This window comes from Cydia strobilella, chromosome 4 (assembly GCF_947568885.1).
Source record: "Cydia strobilella chromosome 4, ilCydStro3.1, whole genome shotgun sequence".
In the NCBI taxonomy this organism is placed as follows: domain Eukaryota; kingdom Metazoa; phylum Arthropoda; class Insecta; order Lepidoptera; family Tortricidae; genus Cydia; species Cydia strobilella.
In genome coordinates, this window is record NC_086044.1 from 20412657 (window position 1) to 20435502 (window position 22846).

The following is a 22846-nucleotide window of genomic DNA, read 5'->3' on the forward strand; positions in this document are numbered from 1 at the left end:
AAAATGTATTTAAATATAGATAAATGATTTTTTTTATTTGCATTAATTATTTTGATGATTTTGACCCATGTTCTTTCACTGATATACGTTAAAATTGTTAAATAACAAACGAAACCGTCAACGCCATCTATACGACTGTAGGCCAAAACTAGTAGCGCCCTCTGAACGAGAATCAAATTTTCTTGATTTTCGAGGCACGTTTTTTCCTTAGACTGTATCCCCATCTATTACGGAGTTATATCTATCTTTGGTAATAGTGTTATCATACAGAACGGCCACGCACCGCCCCGCCCCGATTCGAATTACCTCGCTCCGCGACAGCAGATTAACGACCTTTTGCCGATCGCTCAGTACTGTTCTTAAGCAACTTAATCACACAATGACGCATGCCGCGTGTACAGACGTGTCGTTCACACATAGAAACGCAAGTGATTTTTTATGTATAGCGTGTCTGCCCTGTGGTTTAGGCGAGGCAGAAAAAAGCTTAAGAGGCCGTAGTCGATTTTGGAGCAAAAATGTAAAATTGATAGATTTAGTCGTTGAAATTATACACGTTTTGTTACGTAATATCTAAATAACAAGTATTGATTTCTATTAGCACGTTTTCTCAAATTGCCTTTTAATAATGAGGTCGCGAGCGTGCGTCACCGGTAATGCATGAAGAGAAGGGGCAGTTTTTAAAAATTCATCAAAAAATCATGGTGGTAAATAATACAAATTTATGTATAAGAATAGTTTCAGCAAATGTTGTAGATTGTTTAAGTATCAAAATTACGTTGAAATTAAGTCGATTTTCAGAGAAATTGTCACTTGTTTTGAAGTAATTTCTGGAGAAAATTGATTTCGTCTAACTTTCATTTACACTACTTCAGAGTCATAATAATAAAAATGTAGTCTGATAAACGTCAAGTACAGGATATGTGTAATACAAAATTACTATGTTTAGCAGTCCAAACTTTACGAAATTTACAAATAAGAGCAACAAAATCAGTGCTTTATGCGCGTTTACCTAAACGTCCATCAGAAAAGCAAACATTACTAATTTAGTGAGTCTGTTTTCAAAAAATTGATCTGATAAAAGGTAAGATAAGAAGGCGTGCTAATAGAAACAAGTACTTGTTATTTCAATTAGGTAACAAAAGGTGTAAAATTTCACGGACTAAATCTATCAATTTTACATTTTTGCGACTAAAATCGACACCGGCCTCTTAAATTAAAAGTTTCACTGTATCACTGTCAACAAACTATATACACAGAACAGCCTACTTTTAACGAGGCTGCGTTTCTTTACACGCCATTATACGCTGTTGATTAACAAGTGCCGTTGACGTCTTAATTAGGCCTTTTTATGCGACGGCTTGAGCTGGTATGACAATTTTAAAAGGTCGTATCTGAGCGTTTAAAAAAAATTACATTTCATTCATGTCTTCTATATATTAACTTCTTGGGCTCATTTTACTTAGAATCATTTGTACATTCACACCTCATACATGAAAAATGTGTTCCAAAATATTGTATAAAAAAATATTTTTGCAGTACGTCACGTTCATACGATTAAATAAATTATTCATACAAAAATGTGACGATCTGAAAAGGAAATCTTGGGACACATTTTTTCATATATGAGGCGTGAATGTACAAAAATCTTAATTAAAATGAGCGAAAACGACACAGATGTAAAAAACACTAGCAATAAAGGCATTCATTACGGCTCCAATTAATTAAGGTATTGTTTATAAACTGTAATAGATGTCATATAATAAAGAAAAACCGGCCAAGTGCGAGTCGGACTCGCGTTCCAAGGGTTCCGTACATTACACAATTTAAACAATGTATTTTCCTGTGATGCATAGATAAAGATCTATTTTGTGTATTTTTTTTTGAATTTTAGACCCAGTAGTTTCGGAGATAAAGGGGGGGGGGAATGGTAATTTTTTTCCTATTTTCTTGAATAACTTCTAAACTGTTTATCCAAAAATTATAAAAAAATATATTTGAGATTGTTACCAACTTACCATGAGCTCTTTCATTTGATATGTAACACGATATAGTTTGAAAAACTTTTTTTTTTAATTTTCTCATTTACCCCACCAAAAGTGGCCCCATGTTTAAAATCAATTTGTTTACGTTACATGTCCGTCTTTGGGTACAAACCTACATATGTGTACCAAATTTCAACTTAATTGGTCCAGTAGCTTCGGAGAAAATAGGCTGTGACAGACGGACAGACAGACAGACAGACGCACGAGTGATCCTATAAGGGTTCCGTTTTTACCTTTTGAGGTACGGAACCCTAAAAGTGACGAAGCCCTCCACTCCCTCCAGTGGTGAAGGCCGGATCCGAACCGGCGTCTTTAGCTATCGCGATTTGTTCCCAAATTTGAGTAAGGTATTGTTTGTTCATGTGCCCTCATATGCCACTGAATTCTCTAGAAAGAAGATTACGTTTGTACATAATGACACTACAGCAAATCTGATAGCCAGACCTAATTTCTTTAATTCAATATCTAATATATCTAAAAAACACTAGCAATAAAGACAATGCCATTCATTACGGCTCCAATGCCCGGCTCGTGACAGCGTTCTCTACTCAACCGGCCGTGTAAACTGCATTTCGTGATACTTGCCACAGTGGCTTTGGTTACAGTAGGTGTAAGGGTCTCCCCACACTAGCGGCCCGGCTACGACATCGCGCGGCGGCGGCAGCGGCGAGCGGCGGCCATAAGTTGGAGCGAGACACAGCGATCGGACCTTTCGTTCCCACCTATGGCCGCCGCTAACCGCTGCCGCCGCCCGATGTCGTGGCCGGGCCGTAGCGTCTTTTGAGCGTCGGTGCCTAGTCAGCGCTATGGAAAATGGCGTCGTCGCTGCATAGTTGCGTCAACGTTGCGTCGAGCAGCAGTCATGACTCTCGGGCTGTGGGGTGGCCTTAACTGTCACTCGAGTAATTTACAATTATTGTATTATTTATTAAATAGGTACAATGTATTATTTATTAAATGACAGGACTTACCCCCTTACTTACAAAACTTAGCAAACCTCTGTTAAATTGGATCCCTTTCTAACAGAAATGTCAAAATGACGGATAAGGACTGATTATCAAGGGCTTATTAGACTTGACAAGCGTTTATGAATAACATTAGTTGTGAATAAAATAAACTTGAATTATTTCTGACATTTTGAGCATCTTGAGCAGAAAATTTTTTTAGAGAAGAAATTGACTTAATAATTATTTTCAGTTCGGTATTCTAATGCAGCATAATGACACTATTTATTCATACGCTTTAGTGTACTTAGCAATTAATTAATAAACCGTTACAGCCGAATATTAGGTAAATATCCGCAAACGTTCCAGTAAACACAAAAAATTATAATCATTAAAGTGTTAATCATTAATCTTTTTAGACCTAAAATAAGAAATTCATCAATTATCGTTTATTTACTGTAAGGATTTCTTTTATTTTTCGTCCTGCTGATTCTTTCACCACTCCACACTCCAGTCCTAAAGTACAGTTGGCTCGATACTTGCCCGCAACTTCGCACCCGGTAATATCGCGAAAGAAGTTCCCGCACGTGTCCCGACTGAACAAGTACACTCGCCGCCAAATTCACGTTGTTTGCAGACATGTTCCCTTTGAATTCCTTGGATTATCTTTTATTTACGTGGTTTGTTGAAATAGTAATTTTGTTTTTGCGACGCTGGTACTCTACATTCGGGCGATGTTTCTTGTGCAATATACTGCATGACTGCTCAGTTTATTAAGTTTCGTTTTATTTATTGATAAATTTGAAGAGCAAACACATAGTTTCATAATGCTAACAGAAATTTCGAGCCGTGTAAACATTGAAAAATAAATCTAATATAAAAATGTACTCCATAATCCGCAAATCATCATGGCGCTACATGCTTTACAATTAACATATATAAAAAAGTCGTAAGTGAGTTAATTTTCCTTACACATACGACCTTTTGTTTCTAAACTTTGTAAATCGCGTGCGCCGATAGCATCTCCGATAAGGGTCACGAAAGCCTATAGTTAATTACTTCACTATACCTAGTTCACCCTGTTTACTATTTTCTACTTTATAAATGCTATAATAAAGCGAAAAAAGGGTTTAATATTAATGGTTACTAGTCAATAAAGCTGATTTTATGCAATTTCTAGCTAAAACTCTCATTATTTTTACTAAATCGCTGTTTTCACCGACATAGCGTGGAATTTTGAATGGCTGCCTATTTCCAGAATAATTGCAGTTACTTTACTTGTACAAGTAGTTTTCAACCTTGTTACCAACATAAGGAAATAAAGTTTGCGTGGTGTAAGAATTAGAAAATTGCAGTTTTTGTAACAAAAAGTCGGTTCCTGGGTTAGGGAATCAGCCAGGTACTAATCGCGTTTACTACACAGCTAAATGTGACATTTTTAACCAGAAGGTATAAATAAAATGTTCTCTACTGAGCTCGTTCACTTACCTGTACTAACAATGGCATTCTGTTAAACAAAATCCATTATTTCTTGTGAGCGCGTAGCCATTGTGCCTGAGCGCGTGGCCATTGTGTGTGAGCCTCAGGCACAAAGGCCACGCGCTCACACAAAAGAAATAATGGCTTTTGTTTAACGGAATGCCATTGTTAGTACAGTAGGCCGAGCACATGATTGGCGCGACTGTATCTCGCCGCGAGATAGACTACCCGTCTTTTACTTACTGTATGAATTAAAGGGGGACGGGTAGTCTATGTCGCGGCAAGATACTCTCGCGCCAATCATGTGCTAGCCCGGCAGGTAAGTGAACGAGCTCAGTAGAGAAAATTTTATCTATACCACATTGTCGCTTGTCAATAAAGTTGATTTCAAATTGAAGCTATATGGAAATAGCGCCTTATTGACAACCGACAATAAGTAACCTTTTGATTGAAAATGGCACATATGTGGAAGCTTGTAATTTGCATTCAGTAGATAAGTCTATTAACCCATGTATATTATTTAGGTAGTAAGCATCGCGAATAATAAAAAAACTTAAATAAAAATATACCCTAAAATACAGTTTAAAAACTCTTTTATTTCTAAATACCGGTGTTACCTATTTGTAACAAGTCTGGAATTAGATAAATGTAAAATATTTCCTTGCTAATTGAATTGATCCGACGTAACTGTGTATATAAGATAAGATAAGAAAATTATTTGTTTTATTTCAATCTTAGTTGGTAAATACATAGTGGTCGAGTCATCCTATTAGGTATGTAGTACTACCTGTATCATATATCTGTATAAATCTACGTATGCACTTGCAGCATAAAATTCCCCTGTAGTTTAATATCATTCAATTATTATGAACAACCTCCATTTAGATTCCAACTATAGACAAACGAATAACAAATTCAATTCCAGGTTATCTCAGTACTGATACGGCACTAATAAAAAAGAGCATAAATCTATTAGAATTTCAATTACACTTGCGCCCTTATGCGCTAGAATGTAGTAACTGCACATACGACCTTACGCTCGCAAATATAACACGGTTTAACATCGAAACATCACTCGATTAATGGGAACCGGCTTATCGGAATCGAATTGAATCGATTAACTTTTTACAAACTGAAAGTGAATGAACACGGGAGAATAAATATTTACAACCGCTGAATAATGCAAAAGATAATAAATGGTGTACGATTGATTTTTTGCTCGGACATGACTCAATCGAGATGTATCGAGATGTAGTGTTAAATGTAAGACACGGGACGCTGTTGCGTAGTGTTAAATGATTTATTTAACAAGACGCGGCTTCATATTATTTATCAGTACGGTTTTTACTCACTATTAATTTTATTAGCTTTTGGCGACATGTTTCGGATTCTTTGGGAATCCATCCTCAGGCACGCCTAAAAATAATAGTGAGTAAAAACCGTACTGATAATTTTTTTGAAATATGTCTCACGATAGTTTCAGTGCGATGAACGCGGCTTCATATTTTATTCAGGGTTATAATTTTTCGTAAAATTTGGGTAGTGTTTTTTTTCTTGTGTAAACTTTATCAAATGTTGAGCAACATACTTTAATACATAGAAAATATATTGTAAATGTAAGTAAAAAAATGTATCATGGCGACCTATTAAAATTATTATTCACACACATTTAAAATTTCATGCAGCTTACACAATACACAAAATAACTGGTCTTTTTCAACACTAGCATTTACGAACTCATGTATTTTCTCTGCACGCTGTCTAGTTTTAGACTAATAATAATAATGTCGCATCTACACTGCGTCACTAAAGGACCGGACCACGTTGTGAATAAAGTCGTATCTACACGCGGGGTCTGGACCGAGTTATCCCGAGGGATGGGGGAACCTTTTGTGCAGGAAAAGTTAACCTGTGTTTGATCAGTGTAGCACGTAGTTAGAAGGCACATATATTGTCATTGTCACCCTTGGTTTATTGCGAGGGTGAACTATCTATCTACTAACAAGTTAAAGTCTATAAAAAGCAGTGTCCAAATAAAACCGGTTTTTTGCTGAAACCGAATGTTTCCACAACACAACCGAAAATATAGTTTCGACGCGGCCGTAGGCAGTTTTTATGGCCGAAACCGATTTTTATGCCGTAACCGAAACTTCGGTGGAACACTAATAAAAAGTAGGTAATGTTAAGGGTCCCCCGGCAAGCTCGGTTCTCCATACAAACGTAGTTACGCTCTTATTTTAAAACGACTAGCTATATTGCTCTGAAACTTTGTACTTCCAATAGGATAAGGTATATCTATGTCTGTAATTAGTTTATGTAGCTTGAGATACCATAGTTAAAGAAATACAGCCCAGGTAGCAAAGTGACGTCAGCGACGTCATATTGACGTAACAATGACGTCATAAAGACGTCACTAACGTCATAATGACGTATAAATGCTACCTGGGAGCGAATCTATATTTTTTTGTTTATTAAACTAGAGCTGATTTCAGACCTAGATACCTATATATACCTCATGTCATTATATTGAAAAGTTTAATTACAATCTAACACGTAGTTTTAAAATGAAAGCGGAACTACGTTTGTATGGGAAGGTACAATTCGGCCGAGCTTGCCGGCGGTTTACTACATATTTGTAACAGTTGTGGAATTTAGTCGTCTACAATGAATACAATTACATTTATTCACTCGAGAATTCAGCATGAATTAAATGTAGGTATGGGTATATTTCAATGCATACTGGAAATGGATGAAAAAAATAACATTTATATGCGAACTATTCACAGTTATTTAATTAAATAATGTTATTTTATTTCAATTGCGTAGTAGAAACAAAATAAATTAAGTATGGGAATTGCAAAGTACCGAATACACTATCACTTTGCCATCGCGTATCCATCTTACTTCAAAATAACATTACTAACAACTTTGTGCACAACTCTATTAACTAAATAAATACACTAAAATCACGCGATTATATACCTTATCACAACGCAGTAAGAACTCCAACGTAGAAACCAACTAAATTCCAGCTTACCCCAGTATTCAATCGCCTACTTGACTATAAAAATGGCAAGTCCTTTCACGCTCACAGCTTGTTAGGACGCTTTGCAGGTAAGTATTACTGGCGGTAGTTTGCAACTTTGGACTTGCTAGTCAACTGGTTTTGCTAGACGAAAAGTTGCTAAATTATATGAATCTGGCATAAAAGTTGGTATATTTCTCAACTGTTAGGCAAAATTTATAACGAGACGATCTATGTATTGGACAAAATCAAGTATAAAGTAAGATAATATTACGTTTAATAACAAAAAAACCGGCCAAGTGCGAGTCGGACTCGTGCAAGGGTTCCGTACCATTACGCAAAAAACGGCAAAAAAAAATCACGTTTGTTGTATGGGAGGGAGAACTTCTGAAAGGTTTAATACTATAGATAAAACTGATAAAAGTACGAAACCAAGTTCAAATTAGCGTTACAGTAAAGTTCTCTTATGAAGTAAATAGTGTAGTGGAGTGAGTGTAGTGTAGTGAGTATTAAACTCGACGTACACCGACTGCACAAAGGCTACATTAGTTAACTTCAAGTCATAGCTGATACTCAATTCGCTCAATTTATTCTAAAACTCCCCGCATAGTTCCGTCGAGTAGCCAGCCATTTGAGCTCGAAATTCAAGTAGAAACTATCTCCATCTACCGGGCACGCTTGGCATTCCATTTTCGGTTTTTGGCGATCGCTGGATCTGCAAGCTGAAATACCTTGATTCTACGTTCTGTATTGCATTTAAAAAGTCGTTTTTGAATTAAGAACGACCGCCCGCAGTCTTTTGTTTGCGGCGGATCGAAATACGAAATTTAGTTGTCCTGGTTTTCGCTCTCAATGAGGGCTACCGCGTTTAATTTCGGGCGCTAATGTAGATGGAGGTCCTTTAAAATGTCAAATGCATAGAAGTTTTGTGGGTTTCAAGCTTTTTTATCGGGAATTTTCACTCCTTATTCATAATTGTGGTTAATATTTGTCCATCTTTGATTAATCATGGTATAAACAGTAGATATAGCGCAATCAATGTTAGTGGTTAAAAAAAAGTGCCAACTAAAATATATGCAAAATTAAACAGGTTGAAAAAATGGCACATTTAGACGTTAAAATACTTTTGTGTATATTAGACCGTATTGATTTTATAAAAATATGCATGCAAAATAAAAAAAAAGAATGCATCGTACGAGCAAATCTAAAGACTGGCTCAGGAAAGAAAGGATTGGCAATTACTCCAACGACAAGATCAAAGCTCTTATGATGATGATAGATGATGATGATCATAGAAGGGAAAGTTGAAGCAAAGAGGAAGGAGGGAAGACCAAGGAGAGCGTACATGCATCAAATAAAGGAAAAACTCAACGTCGTGTCGTATCAGGCTGTCAAAGAGAAGGCAGAGGACCGCGAAACATGGAAATTGCTCCACCGACAAGAGACTTACTCTTAAGTATATGATGATGATGATGATGAAAAATAATCATAGAAGAATTGTGAGATCTGTTTTTCTGAACCTACATCTACAGTGGCGCCAAATGGCGAGCACAAAAACGGTAGCCCTCATTCAATGACATTGAATAGTTTTAGATGGGCGTATGTTGCGTTAGATGGGCGAGGTGACCCTTTCAAATGTCTAAGGTTTTAGTGCTCTATTGTTGCCTTTTTTTCTATTCGATTGGCAATTTGAAGTACGAGTATAAAATAGAAATGCTTAGGTTTTTATTTACGGACAAATGGTGTCGATTTATTTTTCAATTGGGTCTCGTTTTCGCAAGATCATTTATCATATCATGAATTGTATATTGAGAAATAATAACCTATGTGCTTCCCCGGGCCTCAAACAATCTCCAAACCATATGTGGTATTTTCTATGAAAAGGGACCTTATTGTCGATGGCGCTTACACCGCACAGCGTCGCGCGGCATTGTATTTATATCGGAGCATCGTTTATAACGGCGTAAGCGCCACCGACAATAAGGTCCCTTTTTTATAGAAAATACCACATATGACTATTGTAATCTAAATCTGTTCAGCGCTTTAACCTCGTAAGGCCCAATGTGCATTACAATGTACACTCTGTTTCAATCTAATTTGAACCTTACACTAACTGAATTAAGTAGCATTTCTTTTGATTCATTGTTTTCTAAAACAAACGAAAGTCACCCTAATCTTCTATACAACAAGGTTCAAATTAAAAATAGAGAAACTTTGTATGGTGTGCCTTACGAGGTTAAGCGTGAAGAGGTAACAGCCAGACAGACAGTTACTTGTAATACTAGAGATTTTTTTTTCAATTTCACACTCGTCTAAAAAAATCTGGCACAAATGAACAAGATTGATGAAGGTATTGAAAAGGGTAAGATTGCGTCAAGGTGTTTTAATAGTGGCATAACATTGCTTAATCGGATGTTTTATAAAGTGATCTCACGGCGTGGGAACTTGATGTCTTCTTGTATGATACATTACAACATATATATGTCTATAAATGCAGACTTGCCCACTCGATGGAGCATAATTATAAAATTATTCGCAAGCACCAGGCAGCGCTGTAAAAAATAGCGCTACCGGGTTAAAATTCTTTTCGTTGTCTCGTTTCTGACCACTATGTCACGCTTGTATTTCTGTCTTCTATCAAATAAATAAAAAAGACGAGTGCTATCGCATGTCTTTCTAGCTGTATATTATATCATAAATGAGAAAAAATTTAAACAAAATTTCCACTCTGTCACATTTTTTTGGGACAAAAACAAGACAACGAAAATAATTTTTACCCACCGCTCGGTTGTCTATGTGTACTTATTCTCTAGAAGTTGAAAGACACTCAATTAATAAAATTATTTGTAACATATTTTATATTTGTGTGATAATGTTGACATGTTTGTAATTTAATACTGCTAATAAGTAATATGAATATAAATACAAGTTGTCTGCTCGTAATAGTACATTATTGCAGAGGCCGGGAAACGGCAATTCGTGGATAAGTTTCGATCTCCAAACATGCGAGGAAATAAGGTAAAATAATCATTATTAAACCATCAAGCATCACTCAAATCAAACCTTCGTATCAAAAACGTCAAAAAAAATCCCTCTTTAATATTTTTTTAAAGTTAAAGGCACAACTCATACTGCCCTTCAGTACCATTTAGTATTCGTTCATTCAATATAATTGTGCAATAAAACATTTAAAAAAGTTGTGTTGTGTTTGCGACTTTAGACGATGATATGCAGAATCTACGGGCCGATATCTGTGACACACAGTCATCTCATCTCCTTAACGAGGTAAGCAAGTATACCGCTTCCTACTTCTATAAACCATAGACTATTTATCAGTGATCTTTAATAACCGCTTGTGGGGAATTCGCACGTCCCACGGGAATTAAAGGATAGGGTAAGGTGGGGCATATTGGGCGTAGGAGAAAAACAGAAATGTAGATGGTATCTATGTATGGCTAAAAAATAAGTGCATTCCCGTTGCCAGGGACGTTTTGGGATTATACTGAGCAACTTTTACTATGGGACCAACCACGAACACGCGAAAAATTTTTTACCCTCCCATAGAAAATGGACGAGCAAAATGTATGAAACAGCCAAATTTTTTTCTCCCGATTTCGGGGTTGGTCCCATAGTAAAAGTTGCTCAGTATAATCCCAAAACCTCCCTGGCAACAGTGGCAACGGAAATATAATGTACTTATTATTTAGCCACCGTGTGTAAGTATGTACCCATAGTAGTAAAAAACTTTGCTTAATTTGGGGCTGGTGTGTAAGAGGTGAGGGGAGGTAGAGGAGGGAGAGGTAGTATAGGGGAGGTGTATAAGATTGTCCCCAAATATTTTTTATTTATTTAATAAATATTAGTTTTTTTTTTACTTTGTAAATTGAAAAATAATATTTATTATGATTCGTGTAAAGCAAAGGAAATGTACATAGGTTTACTAGATGTCAGGAATTTCGGCCGTTTGGCAATGGAAGTCTGTCTGTTACCTTCACGCTTAAACCGCTGAATGGTTGAAGATAACATATATGGTATGCATATGTACCATTTTCACCCAAAAGGGTACTTATTGTCGATTGTCAGTAAGGCGCTATTTCCATATAGCGTCAATTAGAAATCAACCTTATCGACAAGCGACAATGTGGTACCTTTTGGTTGAAAATGTCACATATAGAGTAGGCCCGGGAAAGGACAAACGGTAGTTTTGATCAATCATCATCATTTCACGCAGTCGGCAAGTATTTTCTAAAAGTTGAACAACACAGTTAATTGAACAGTGCATAAACAAAGGCTGTCAAAAGCCTGCGATGAATAAATAGCCTTTTAGCGTTTTGTTTTAGCGATATTTTGTCAACGAGGGCTAAACGTCCGGGGAGAGTGGGGACAATGGCGATGGAGGTGGGTGCAACACTAAAGGGGAGAGCGAGCTCGATTAAATATACATTATTAAATATTCACAATTTTTTCTGGAGCACTAATATAATTTAGACTGCTGTATCATGATTATACGGCATTAAAGTGATTTAACGTTAATATTTTTTAAATTAGAACAAAAAAAATTCAAACAAAAGTTTTTTCCAATAATCGACAACCAAAAGAAACACACTGTATTAATAATTGGCAGTGCTTTTGACAATTTGAATAAAGTCAGAATTGTATTAGTGTCACAAATAAAAAAGACAATCAAAAAGGTCGAAGAAGGTTTCATACTATTTGTTATCTCAGGAGCTACTAGCACATACAGTCTGCTCCAAAGCAAAAAATCGTAATTTGTTAATTTCTTCGTAACCGCTTCACCGGTTGTTATGATACTTTGTATACTTGACTAAAGTCAGAATCTTATTAGTCTCACAAATAAAAAAGATAATCAAAAAGGTCGAAGAAGGTTTCATACTATTTGTTATCTCAGGAGCTACTAACACATACAGTCTGCTCCAAAGCAAAAAATCGTAATTTGTTAATTTCTTCGTAACCGCTTCACCGGTTGTTATGATACTTTGTATACTTGACTAAAGTCAGAATCTTATTAGTCTCACAAATAAAAAAGATAATCAAAAAGGTCGAAGAAGGTTTCATACTATTTGTTATATAAGGAGCTACTAACACATACAGGCTGCTCCAAAGTAAAAAATCGTAATTTGTTAATTTCTTCGTAACCGCTTCACCGGTTGTTATGATACTTTGTATACTTGACTAAAGTCAGAATCTTATTAGTGTCTCAAATAAAAAAGATAATCAAAAAGGTCGAAGAAGGTTTCATACTATTTGTTATCTCAGGAACTACTAACACATACAGGCTGCTCCAAAGTAAAAAATCGTAATTTGTTAATTTCTTCGTAACCGCTTCACCGGTTGTTATGATACTTTGTATACTGATGATTCTAAATACCCTAATGTATATGTACATTTTGACACTGGTGTTTTTAATTTAAAAAAAACCGTAGTAAAGGTGTTGAAACGTTTTGCTTATATAATATTAGGTAATAATAGGCTCCATTGTAATATTAGGTAATAGAACCCGATAAAATCTCAAACAATAAAGTTAACAAAACAGGATAAAAAAGGCATATTCCCCCAAATCTCTTAATATCGGCTTCCAGAACGTTTTCTGTCGGCACGTGCCTTTGTTTTTGATATCTCGACCAGAAATTATTGAGTTTTTGTCATCGCTAAACGAATGAGGCCCCTCGTGGCTACCGTAATCTGATATTAAATGCTGGGGCACAATAAATGCTTGGCGATTTTTTTATATTTGATTTTGTTTAGCCAACATCTTGTAGCTGCAGATAGTGCAGATGGTATACCATCATCATCATATATTTAAGAGTAAGTCTCTTGTCGGTGGAGCAATTTCCATGTTTCGCGGTCCTCTGCCATCTCTTTGACAGCCTGATACGACACGATGTTGAGTTTTTCCTTTATTTGATGCATGTACGCTCTCCTTGGTCATCCCTTCTTCCTCTTTGCTTCAACTTTTCCTTCTATGATGTTAGATGGGTATACGTGTGTATATTAAATGCACTGTTTTATATTGTACTAGCTTGTACCTGCGACTTCGCCAGTGTGGAATGATGATGATGATTGATAAAAAACCGGCCAAGTGCGAGTCGGACTCGCGCACCGAGGGTTCCGTACTTTTAAGTATTTTTAATTGTTGTTATAGCGCTGCGGCAATAGAAATACATCATCTGTAAAAATTTCAACTGTCTCACTATCACGGTACATGAGACACAGCCTGGTGACAGATGAACAGACGGACAGATGGACAGATGGACAGACGGACAGCGGAGTCTTAGTAATAGGGTCCCGTTTTACCCTTTGGGTACGGAACCCTAAAAACTATTCATGTCCTTCCTCTGGCCTCTAACTATCGCCATTCCAAATTCCATTCAAATCGAATCAGCGGTTTAAGCGTGAACAGGTTACAGAAAGACAGAGTTACTTTCGCATTTATAATAGGTATTTTATAAAAACTGTAATAGATGTCATATCGCCACCGGCAGGTGGCGGGGTGGCCTAGGGGTTCATGGCGTTAGCCGCGATAGCTAAAGACGCCGGTTCGAATCCGGCCTTCACCACTGGAGGGCTTCGTCACTTTTTCTTTAATATATGACATCTATTACAGTTTTTAATTTATATATAGTAGTGTGACTACTTAAAAAAAAAAAAAAAAAAAAAAAAAACACAAATCAAAATATTTAATAAAATAATTTGATTTGTTCCCAAACTTGTTCAGGTATTTTATAATTTATATTTGTAGGGATATTGTATGTTAAAAGAAAATGAAAGTTTTCCGCGTGGCGAAAGCTTTTTTAATGAACAAGTTAAGGTTGTACATTCTTTATTATTTCTAATTTATTCTAATAAGACTTATTTCAATATTAGGATTTTATTCCAAGTGGAATATTTAAATCCAAAAACAGTGATAATAAAGAAATAAAAGTTTTAAAAATCTTTGTTTTACACAATTAATTTCTACCAAACATTGGTATGTATAAAAGTGTAGCTTAATGTAATTTAGTTAAATACAAAAACCCGCCTTTATACTTTCATGTCCCGTTTCGTTATTTTTAGATTCAAAAAGCCGTATAAAACGTATTTGGTATGTCTTTTAATCATCGCAAATACAATTTTGTTTCGCATCTGCGCCACTTTCATTTGTTTATATCATTACAATTTAAATTTAAAAAATCCCTGCAGCAAATTTTTTTTTTTTCGAATTTAAACTGTTGTGAGACATAATAAAATTAAATAATTTCACGGTTTAGACTCACTTGTTTCAGTCACTCGTGCGACATGTTGTTGTCTGAAACAAGTGAGTCTAAACCGTGAAATTATTTAATGTTTAATTTTTTTTTCAATTGCAGTTTATATTATTTTAGAAGTTATTACGAATACTCATAAAACTAATTTTAACTTGATTTATTCAATACACAGACAAAATATAGGTTGTATTCCTTTAAGTTTAATTAAAGTCAAATAAGAACGATCAAGAAGGCTTGAACTCACTAGCTTAACTTATGTGTGCAAGATAATTCTTTAATTTAAAGGACACAAAATATTATCAATAAGGCTCTTTGATGCATTAACAACAGTAAAAAAACATTTTCGTGCTAACTTATCCAAGCTACCCTTTCACTCCAAAATCAGTCCATTTTGCAATGCGAATTGCGAAGTCCAAAATAAAAAACGAAGCGGGGCTACCCGATACCGATCGCCTAATACGGCTAATGGAAGACGTTCGACTTCGGTGATTTTCCGAACGGTTTGCGATAACCCCTCATTAAACGGGGTATTGGAGTTGGACGTTATGTTGTTCTAAATAAGGTTCATTTTTGTGTGTCAAGGTGTTGTGATTAAAGTAGATGTTATTGTTTAAATGTTGCAAGTTTTCTGTATGTTGCGGAATATGTACCTATTAGATAAGTACGAAGTAAATTAATTTTTAACAAGCAGAAACGTCTGCGATCGATGCTATTAAGCTTAGAATAAATTTAAAAGTGGGTCCCCTAGACCCATATAGTGGGAAGATTTGCTGACTATGGATGAGGTCTTGGTGGCTCAGTTGGCAGAGCGCTGGAGTATCTATCCAGAGGCCGTGAGTTCAAATCTCACCCAAGGCAGTAATTTTTCCACTTTTAAATTTATTCTAAGTACGAAGTAGTTCAAAAAATAACTTTAAAAGCTTACCAGGAAAGCTGTTCGTATGAAGATGTAATAACTGTCATCCTCTGGACCTGTAAAACAAAGAATAATTTCATCACAATGTCATGTGACACAAAAGCGATTGATGCACATTCATTGGAAAAAGCTGAATTCTAGAAATAGGTATCTACATTTAAGGTATCGTTCGGATTCAGACTACAGCGACATTGCCGTCTGCATTTCTGCCGCAAATGTCAAAAATCTGGGCAGCACCGTCGCGATGTAATAAGTACTGCTGTAGTAATGCTGCTTTCGTCTGAATCAGAAGTACCTTTAATTTGGCTAAAACAAATGTAAATGTAAACTAGTCATCATCATCATCATCATACCAGCCCTTTATCGCCCACTGCTGAGCATAGGCATCTCTTCTAGTACGCCACTTGTCCCGGTAAACTAGTAATAATTATTAACGTTTAATTGTTTAATTTTATAATATAAAAATGAATTTTACTTTGGATTACAAATTTGGCTGACACATGTATTTATTTTGACGATAGAGTTTGACCAAGATAAGTCTGCAACGATTATGATAGCACACGCAGTGCAAGTGTTATCTGTACGTCATAATTTCATAGAAGTTTGACGTTTAAAATAACACTTTCAATGCGTGTGCTATCGAAATCGTTAGAGACTTATTTTGGTCTAACTCTAATAATACTATTAGCGTGTATAAGTAATATAAGTTTTTATTTATTATATATATCGTTACCTAACTCGTAACACAAGCCTTGAAGATGCTTAATAAAGTTGTATAAGAATGTCCCATTATATTTTATTTATTATGTCTAATCCAAATATAAACCTAACATTAGATAAGGACCACACCAGACCTACCACAGATCTGAATGTAGACAGGGAACTTCCAACTGACGCTATAATAGGCATCGAATCCCAATAGCGATGGCGAGGTCTAATATAGACGTCCGAAGGCCTAGAACCGACGCTTAGACCCTTGAGACCCGCTGTCGATGCGTTGTCACTTGCAAATTATAGACACTTCTAATTGACTGCTCAACTCTATGGCATTTATAGAAGGGCGATTGCCATTTGGGTGAAATTAGACGGATGGAGACAGATAGACACAGATAGACAGATAGAAACAGATAGACAGAGAAAATAAATATCGCTAAGTAAACGTGTTGCATCATTGTGGCAGCTAGTAAATATTCTGTATTGCATCACAAGACATTAACAATGTAGACAAAGGTAACATCAGGCAATCTTATCGTTGTAAGCGATCTCTTTCAGACAAACTTTCGGTAGCAGAGGATATAAATAACAAAAAGTTCTGCTTAGAGCGCAAGAAAGTAGCTTTGAATAAAGTAACGTAAGGTGCAAGGTAAAATAGCTTTTAGAGTATTAAATAGCAGGGTTTTCGGCACCAAGTCAAAGAAACCCATGTTATTTGTTTTACAAGGGGGCAAAGTTGTTGTTTAAACTCTCATACTAATATTGATACCCGAGGAAGCGAAATATTCCAAAATTTAACCACGGGCGTAGCGAGTACCAAATGTAAATTGCGATATTAAATCAACGACGACGCCCAGTCCGTAAAAAGTATCAATGCAAAAGGTATTAATTACTACCTACTCGTTTCGCGGTGAACAAAATAACATAAATTAGAAAATTAAGTGGCTTCTCGTGGAAGTCAATTTAGATTGGTATTATACCTAAATTCGAGATACCAGGGGTGCATACCAAAGCAGAGCTTAATCAAAGCGGATCCTACGGGCTATTCGTCCCGGTACCGCGACATTAGTCTCTTGTCCGGTGGAGGGGAAAAAGCGGTACATTGGGTCTTACAAACCGCTGGTAGAGAATATCAAATTAAATTACTAACCAACCACCAAACCAACCAACCAACCAACCAATTGTCACTTACCACCTAAGACACTATTGTACCTACTTATTCTTTGCAAAAAAAAAATGCTGTTCAGTAAAAATGTGTCAACCCACATAAATTTTTCAATAAAATGTCAACTTTAATCGTAATTTTTTTGAGTTGACATCTTATTGCAAAATGGATTTGGGTTTACACATTATTGCGCATCAATATCCTAGATATGTTAGAAACTATACTTAGAAGCTTACTTATACAATATTGACCGATATTGATTGATTGATTGACCCTCTCTTTTTGCGTGCATTTTATAATACATTTAATTAGGATAGGACAGTCCTGTCAAAATTCTTGATTTTTGAATATACGAGTAATGCGATCATAGCGCCGCGCGCTCCACGACAAGGCGATCGAATTTAAGGAATATCATTGAATTGATGTAATCTGAACAACTGCAGACGTCATTTTAGTTACAAGTATTACAAAAAAAACTTTTGAGCCTAAGCCTTTTCATCCACTCGTCAAAACCTGACAATTTCGGATTCCGGTTGCAGTGTTCACAATCTGCTAAAATTCCTGAGGTCCGGTAACCTCAATACGCTTGTCACAAGTGATACTATACAAAATCCACACGCAATTGTAAACCAAAAGACAAAGTAACTTTCGACCCTCGTGACACGGCGTTGTGAGCAAATGTACCAAGGGAAAACAAAGCAGAGTTAATCAGGGTGTCTGATCCGGTGGACTATTTGTCGCGCGACCGCGGCACTAGTCCTGTGTCCACTTGCAAGTTGGACAGCTGATTAGTTGCTGTCAAAAATTGGTGGAGATCGTTTTTGCTGGCTAAGGATGTTTACTACAAACTAAAGTTGAGGTATTTTAGGTTCGAGTCAAGGCGCTAAAAAGGCGTAAAGAACAAAATTCATTGGAATATTCATTTGGAGTGTAAGCGCGTTAATATTTTTCTCTGTTGTTAAAGTGCATATCTCATATTTTCTGTAAGTCTTGCAGACATCAGGTGAAGGAAAGATCCTTAACCTTCATATAGCATTCTTTCAAATCGTCCATCTAGCCGGTTTCACCAATAAAACTTTATATTATCGATTTCACCCCGCTAAAGCACAACCCCTCCAACTTTCTTCCAAATCGTTTGTCTCGTTGATTTGATTACAGCCCTCATATGCAATCCTGCCAAATACTTAAACACATCACATGTCGACGAGACTTTCTTTTGTGCTCAACTAGTCCCCCAAATTCTTTCGAAACGTCTATGGCTTACTTGTGCTTCCACAGTTTATGTATAGGTACGCATATGGTCGTATAGTTGTACAGGAGTTTGTCCCCTATTTAATCCCTAGCAGACTATAGTCATCATTCCCTAACAATCCCAACATTCTTCCGAATCGTCTGTTCTGCTGATTTGATTACCACCTTCAGATGCCTACCTCCCCCAAAATTCTTAAGTAACGCCTATTGCCTAAGTTGTATCACTCTCAAAATATTTCCATAGTTTATAGGTACTACAAGCATACCATTGTACGATTGTAAAGTATATATCCTCTATTTTACCACTTGCAGACTACGATGGTCAACATCCCTCGACATGTTGATGTCATCCTCCCAAATACTTCTCATCATTCGCTTGCCCTTGTCCCATTCACTTGGGGTCGGCGCAGCATGTCTTTTTCTTCCATACATCTCTGTCACCCGTCATCTCATCATTCACTTGCGTTAGTTTCATATCATCTTTCACATAGTCCATCCACCTTTTCCTCGGTTTTCCTCTCCTCGTACTTCCCTCCACATTCATTCTTAATACCTTTCTTGTCACATGACTTTCATCCCTCCGCATCACATGCCCGTACCATGCTAGGCGATTTGCCCTTACTTTTTCTGTTATGGGTGCAACTTTCAGGCTTCCTCTTATATACTCATTCCTTATCCTATCCATTCTCGTCACGCCACACACACACCACACACCACACTCCCAAATACTTCTATATATGTATGTATGTACGTAAATACTTTATTGTACATAAGACAGATATATCACATCTTTTGTAATTTTATGCTGTACTCCACATTCCAAATCCCATGCTTTTCAAATGACTATTGCTAATACGTATGGTTGTTTAGTACGACTATATCCTCCACTTAACCCCTAGCCAACATCCCCCAACATTCTTCCAAACCGTCAGTCCCGCTGATTTCATTACCGCGCTCAGGTGGCGAGGTACTCTCCGAGCGCTCTCGCGGGAGTTTTTCTAATTTCCTCCCATGGTTTTAGCGGCGGCTCATTTGGCTGATTTAATTTATTAATGAATCTGTTGGCGCTGTCTGAAGTTTGATTTTGTTTATTCATCAGGTGTTTCATAATTAATTGTTTTTGACTACATGTTGGTTCTATACGTAAAATAATTATGTAGGAAAAAAAAAAGATTTCGTTTCATAAGGTTTATTTACTAATTTCGGTAATCTTTTAGGTGTCAGACAGACGAACAGACACTAAGGGGCTCTTTGCACCAAACCCAAAGCAAAATCAAAAGCAAAAGTAAGTTTGAAAGTATGTATGCTGGGTATGGGCATACCCAGCATACATATTTTCAGAATAACTTCATTTCAACTGGATTGTAGCCCTTTTCCTCACTTATTTTCGTCATCAAACAGAAAATATCCGTCAGTAAATTATTCCATCGTAAAATAATTATGTAGGAAAATAAATTGATTTCGTTTCGTAAGGTTTATTTACTAATTTCGGTAATCTTTTAGGTGTCAGACAGACGAACAGACACTAAGGGGCTCTTTGCACCAAACCCAAAGCAAAAGCAAAAGTAAGTTTGAAAGTATGTATGCTGGGTATGGGCATACCCAGCATACATACTTTCAGAATAACTTCATTTCATCTGGATTGTAGCCCTTTTCCTCACTTATTTTCGTCATCAAACAGAAAATATCCGTCAGTAAATTATGCCATCAGGAGCTCATAAAATAAGGTCGTCCCGTTATGACCTCATTATTAAATCCATTTCCACGGCACCAGGAGTACATAACAAACGAGGTAACCTCCTATTCCTTTGCCGTGTCACGCGCGGTCATTATTAATTTAAGAAAAATTGGCCAAGAGCATGTAGGGCCATGCTCAGTGTAGGTTTCCGTAGTTACTATTATGTCAGAATAGGCTAAACGGGGGCTATTAGTAAGTATCATGTACATTACAAGCAAAATGGAGTACTTTCGCAGCGCACTTTGAACCCATGGTTCAAAAGTTAGAGGGGTGGGGGGACACATTTTTATTCTTTTCGGAGCGATTATTTCCGAAAATATTTACTTTATCGAAAAGTGGTTGTTAAAGATCTGATTCATTTTGAAAGACCTATCAATGTCAAATTGCAGCTTTATACTTTCTACCACTAACGATCACGGAGCAAAGCCTCGGACAGACTGACATGGCGAAACTATAATGGTTTCTAGTTGACTACGGAACCCTAAAAAAGTTAGGATTAAGCTAGTTGATGCAATAAGCAGAGGAGAAAAGTTGGAAAAAGTATTACAACTACACCCCTATATAGTTGAAGGCAAAGGAAATTAGCATCTCGTAGGTATATGTATATGTAGTTTCCTGCATGTACTCTGAGGATTTTGTGCTATACATATTATTTAAAGCAATAGTCGTTGTTCGCTGCTTAAAATAAACTATGTGACGAATTGAACGTTATTATAGCGACAGCAACACGGCTACGAAATCAACGTAATTTCACAAGGAAATGAACACATGTCGCCATGCGAATGTAACTTACTCTGATCTAACCACGATCTAACTCAAGTTTATGTCAACTTTAGACTGCAAATAGCATGCTATTTAAAAATATTCCAAGTTTCACCAGATTTTCTTCAAAAAAGGTCGGAAACCCTTTAAAATAATTCCCTTATTAAAGCAAGCTACCAGGAGCTCAGAAGAGGCACGGAGCTTGCGGTGACACGCCCGCCGCGTCCTTGCATAACGTGGTTCGTTTGCATTCTGCATTAATGACTAATATGAAATATGGCGCGTAATTACATGGGTTATGTGATATAATAATGGCTTGTTAAGTAAGTGCCTGATGCGGTAAGTATCTACATATTGTAAATATTGAAGTTTGAGTTTTTAAAAACGAATACTTAACCTTTAAAAGGTAACCGACTTCGAAAAATAGTTATAAATGCTATTAAAATCTTAGTGCATCTCATGACAATTTACGATTAGTACAAAGACGAATAGGATACAAAGTATACAAACTTTCGTTACGACGTTCAGTTGATGTTTTATGTTTTTCATCATTAGGTTAATTTTACCCTAAGCAAATATCTATATCACAATACGTAGGAGTATACCTACTTACTTAAATTCGAGATTGTCGCTGCCATAATTGCCTGCGCTGCCGACGACCGGTCTGGCCTAGTGGGTAGTGAACCTGCCTATGAAGCCGATTGTCCTAGGTTCGAATCCCGGTAAGGGCATTTATAGATGAACACAAATATTTGTATTTATCTATATAAGATATAAGTATGTGTATCGTCGCCTAGCACCCATAGTACAAGCTTTGCTTAGTTTGGGGCTAGGTTGATCTGTGTAAGATATCAACTAATATCAAATATTAATAATATTATTTAAAAAAAATATCGGGAACATACAAATTACTGTATAGTGTTTCCCCTGTATTTATACAACCAAAGATAGATATAACTCCGTAATAGATGGATACAGTCTAAGGAAAAAACGTGCCTCGAAAATCAAGAAAATTTGATTCTCGTTCAGAGGGCGCTACTAGTTTTGGCCTACAGTCGTATAGATGGCGTTGACGGTTTCGTTGGTTATTTAACAATTTTAACGCATATCAGTGAAAGAACATGGGTCAAAATCATAAAAATAATTAATGCAAATAAAAAAAATCATTTATCTATATTTAAATACATTTTATCGTATTTTTATAAATCTTCATTTTTAGTTTCGAAGTGTGTCGACAGATGGCAGTGAATTTACTGGGGTTACAAAATTTACTATGACAGTACCGCTCTAGTATAAGTTACTCTATGATACAACTTAGCAAACCTTTGTTAAATTCTGTTCCTTTCTAACAAATACAAATGACGGAGGACAAACGATTATCAAGGGCTTTTTAGACTTAACAGGAATTTATGAATAACGCCATTTGCATCTACTTAAACGTATCAGCATTTCCTAAAACAAGATCCTAAGTTCTAAACCTGCTTTGCTAATGTCATCATCTCTAAAGGCCGTGGGTACACAAAGATCCTAACAGTCATAGCCTTT

At 36.4% G+C, this 22846-nt stretch overlaps 1 protein-coding gene across 1 annotated transcript in view; it reads right to left on the bottom strand.

The window, feature by feature from the left end:
• LOC134740821 (leucine-rich repeat neuronal protein 1-like) overlaps window positions 1-22846 on the bottom strand; it is a 374276-nt gene that overhangs the window by 268034 nt on the left and 83396 nt on the right. The window contains exon 2 of the mRNA XM_063673462.1: window positions 15681-15727. The gene's annotated coding sequence lies outside the window, so the exon portion shown is untranslated. The remainder of the gene's footprint in view (window positions 1-15680; window positions 15728-22846) is intronic.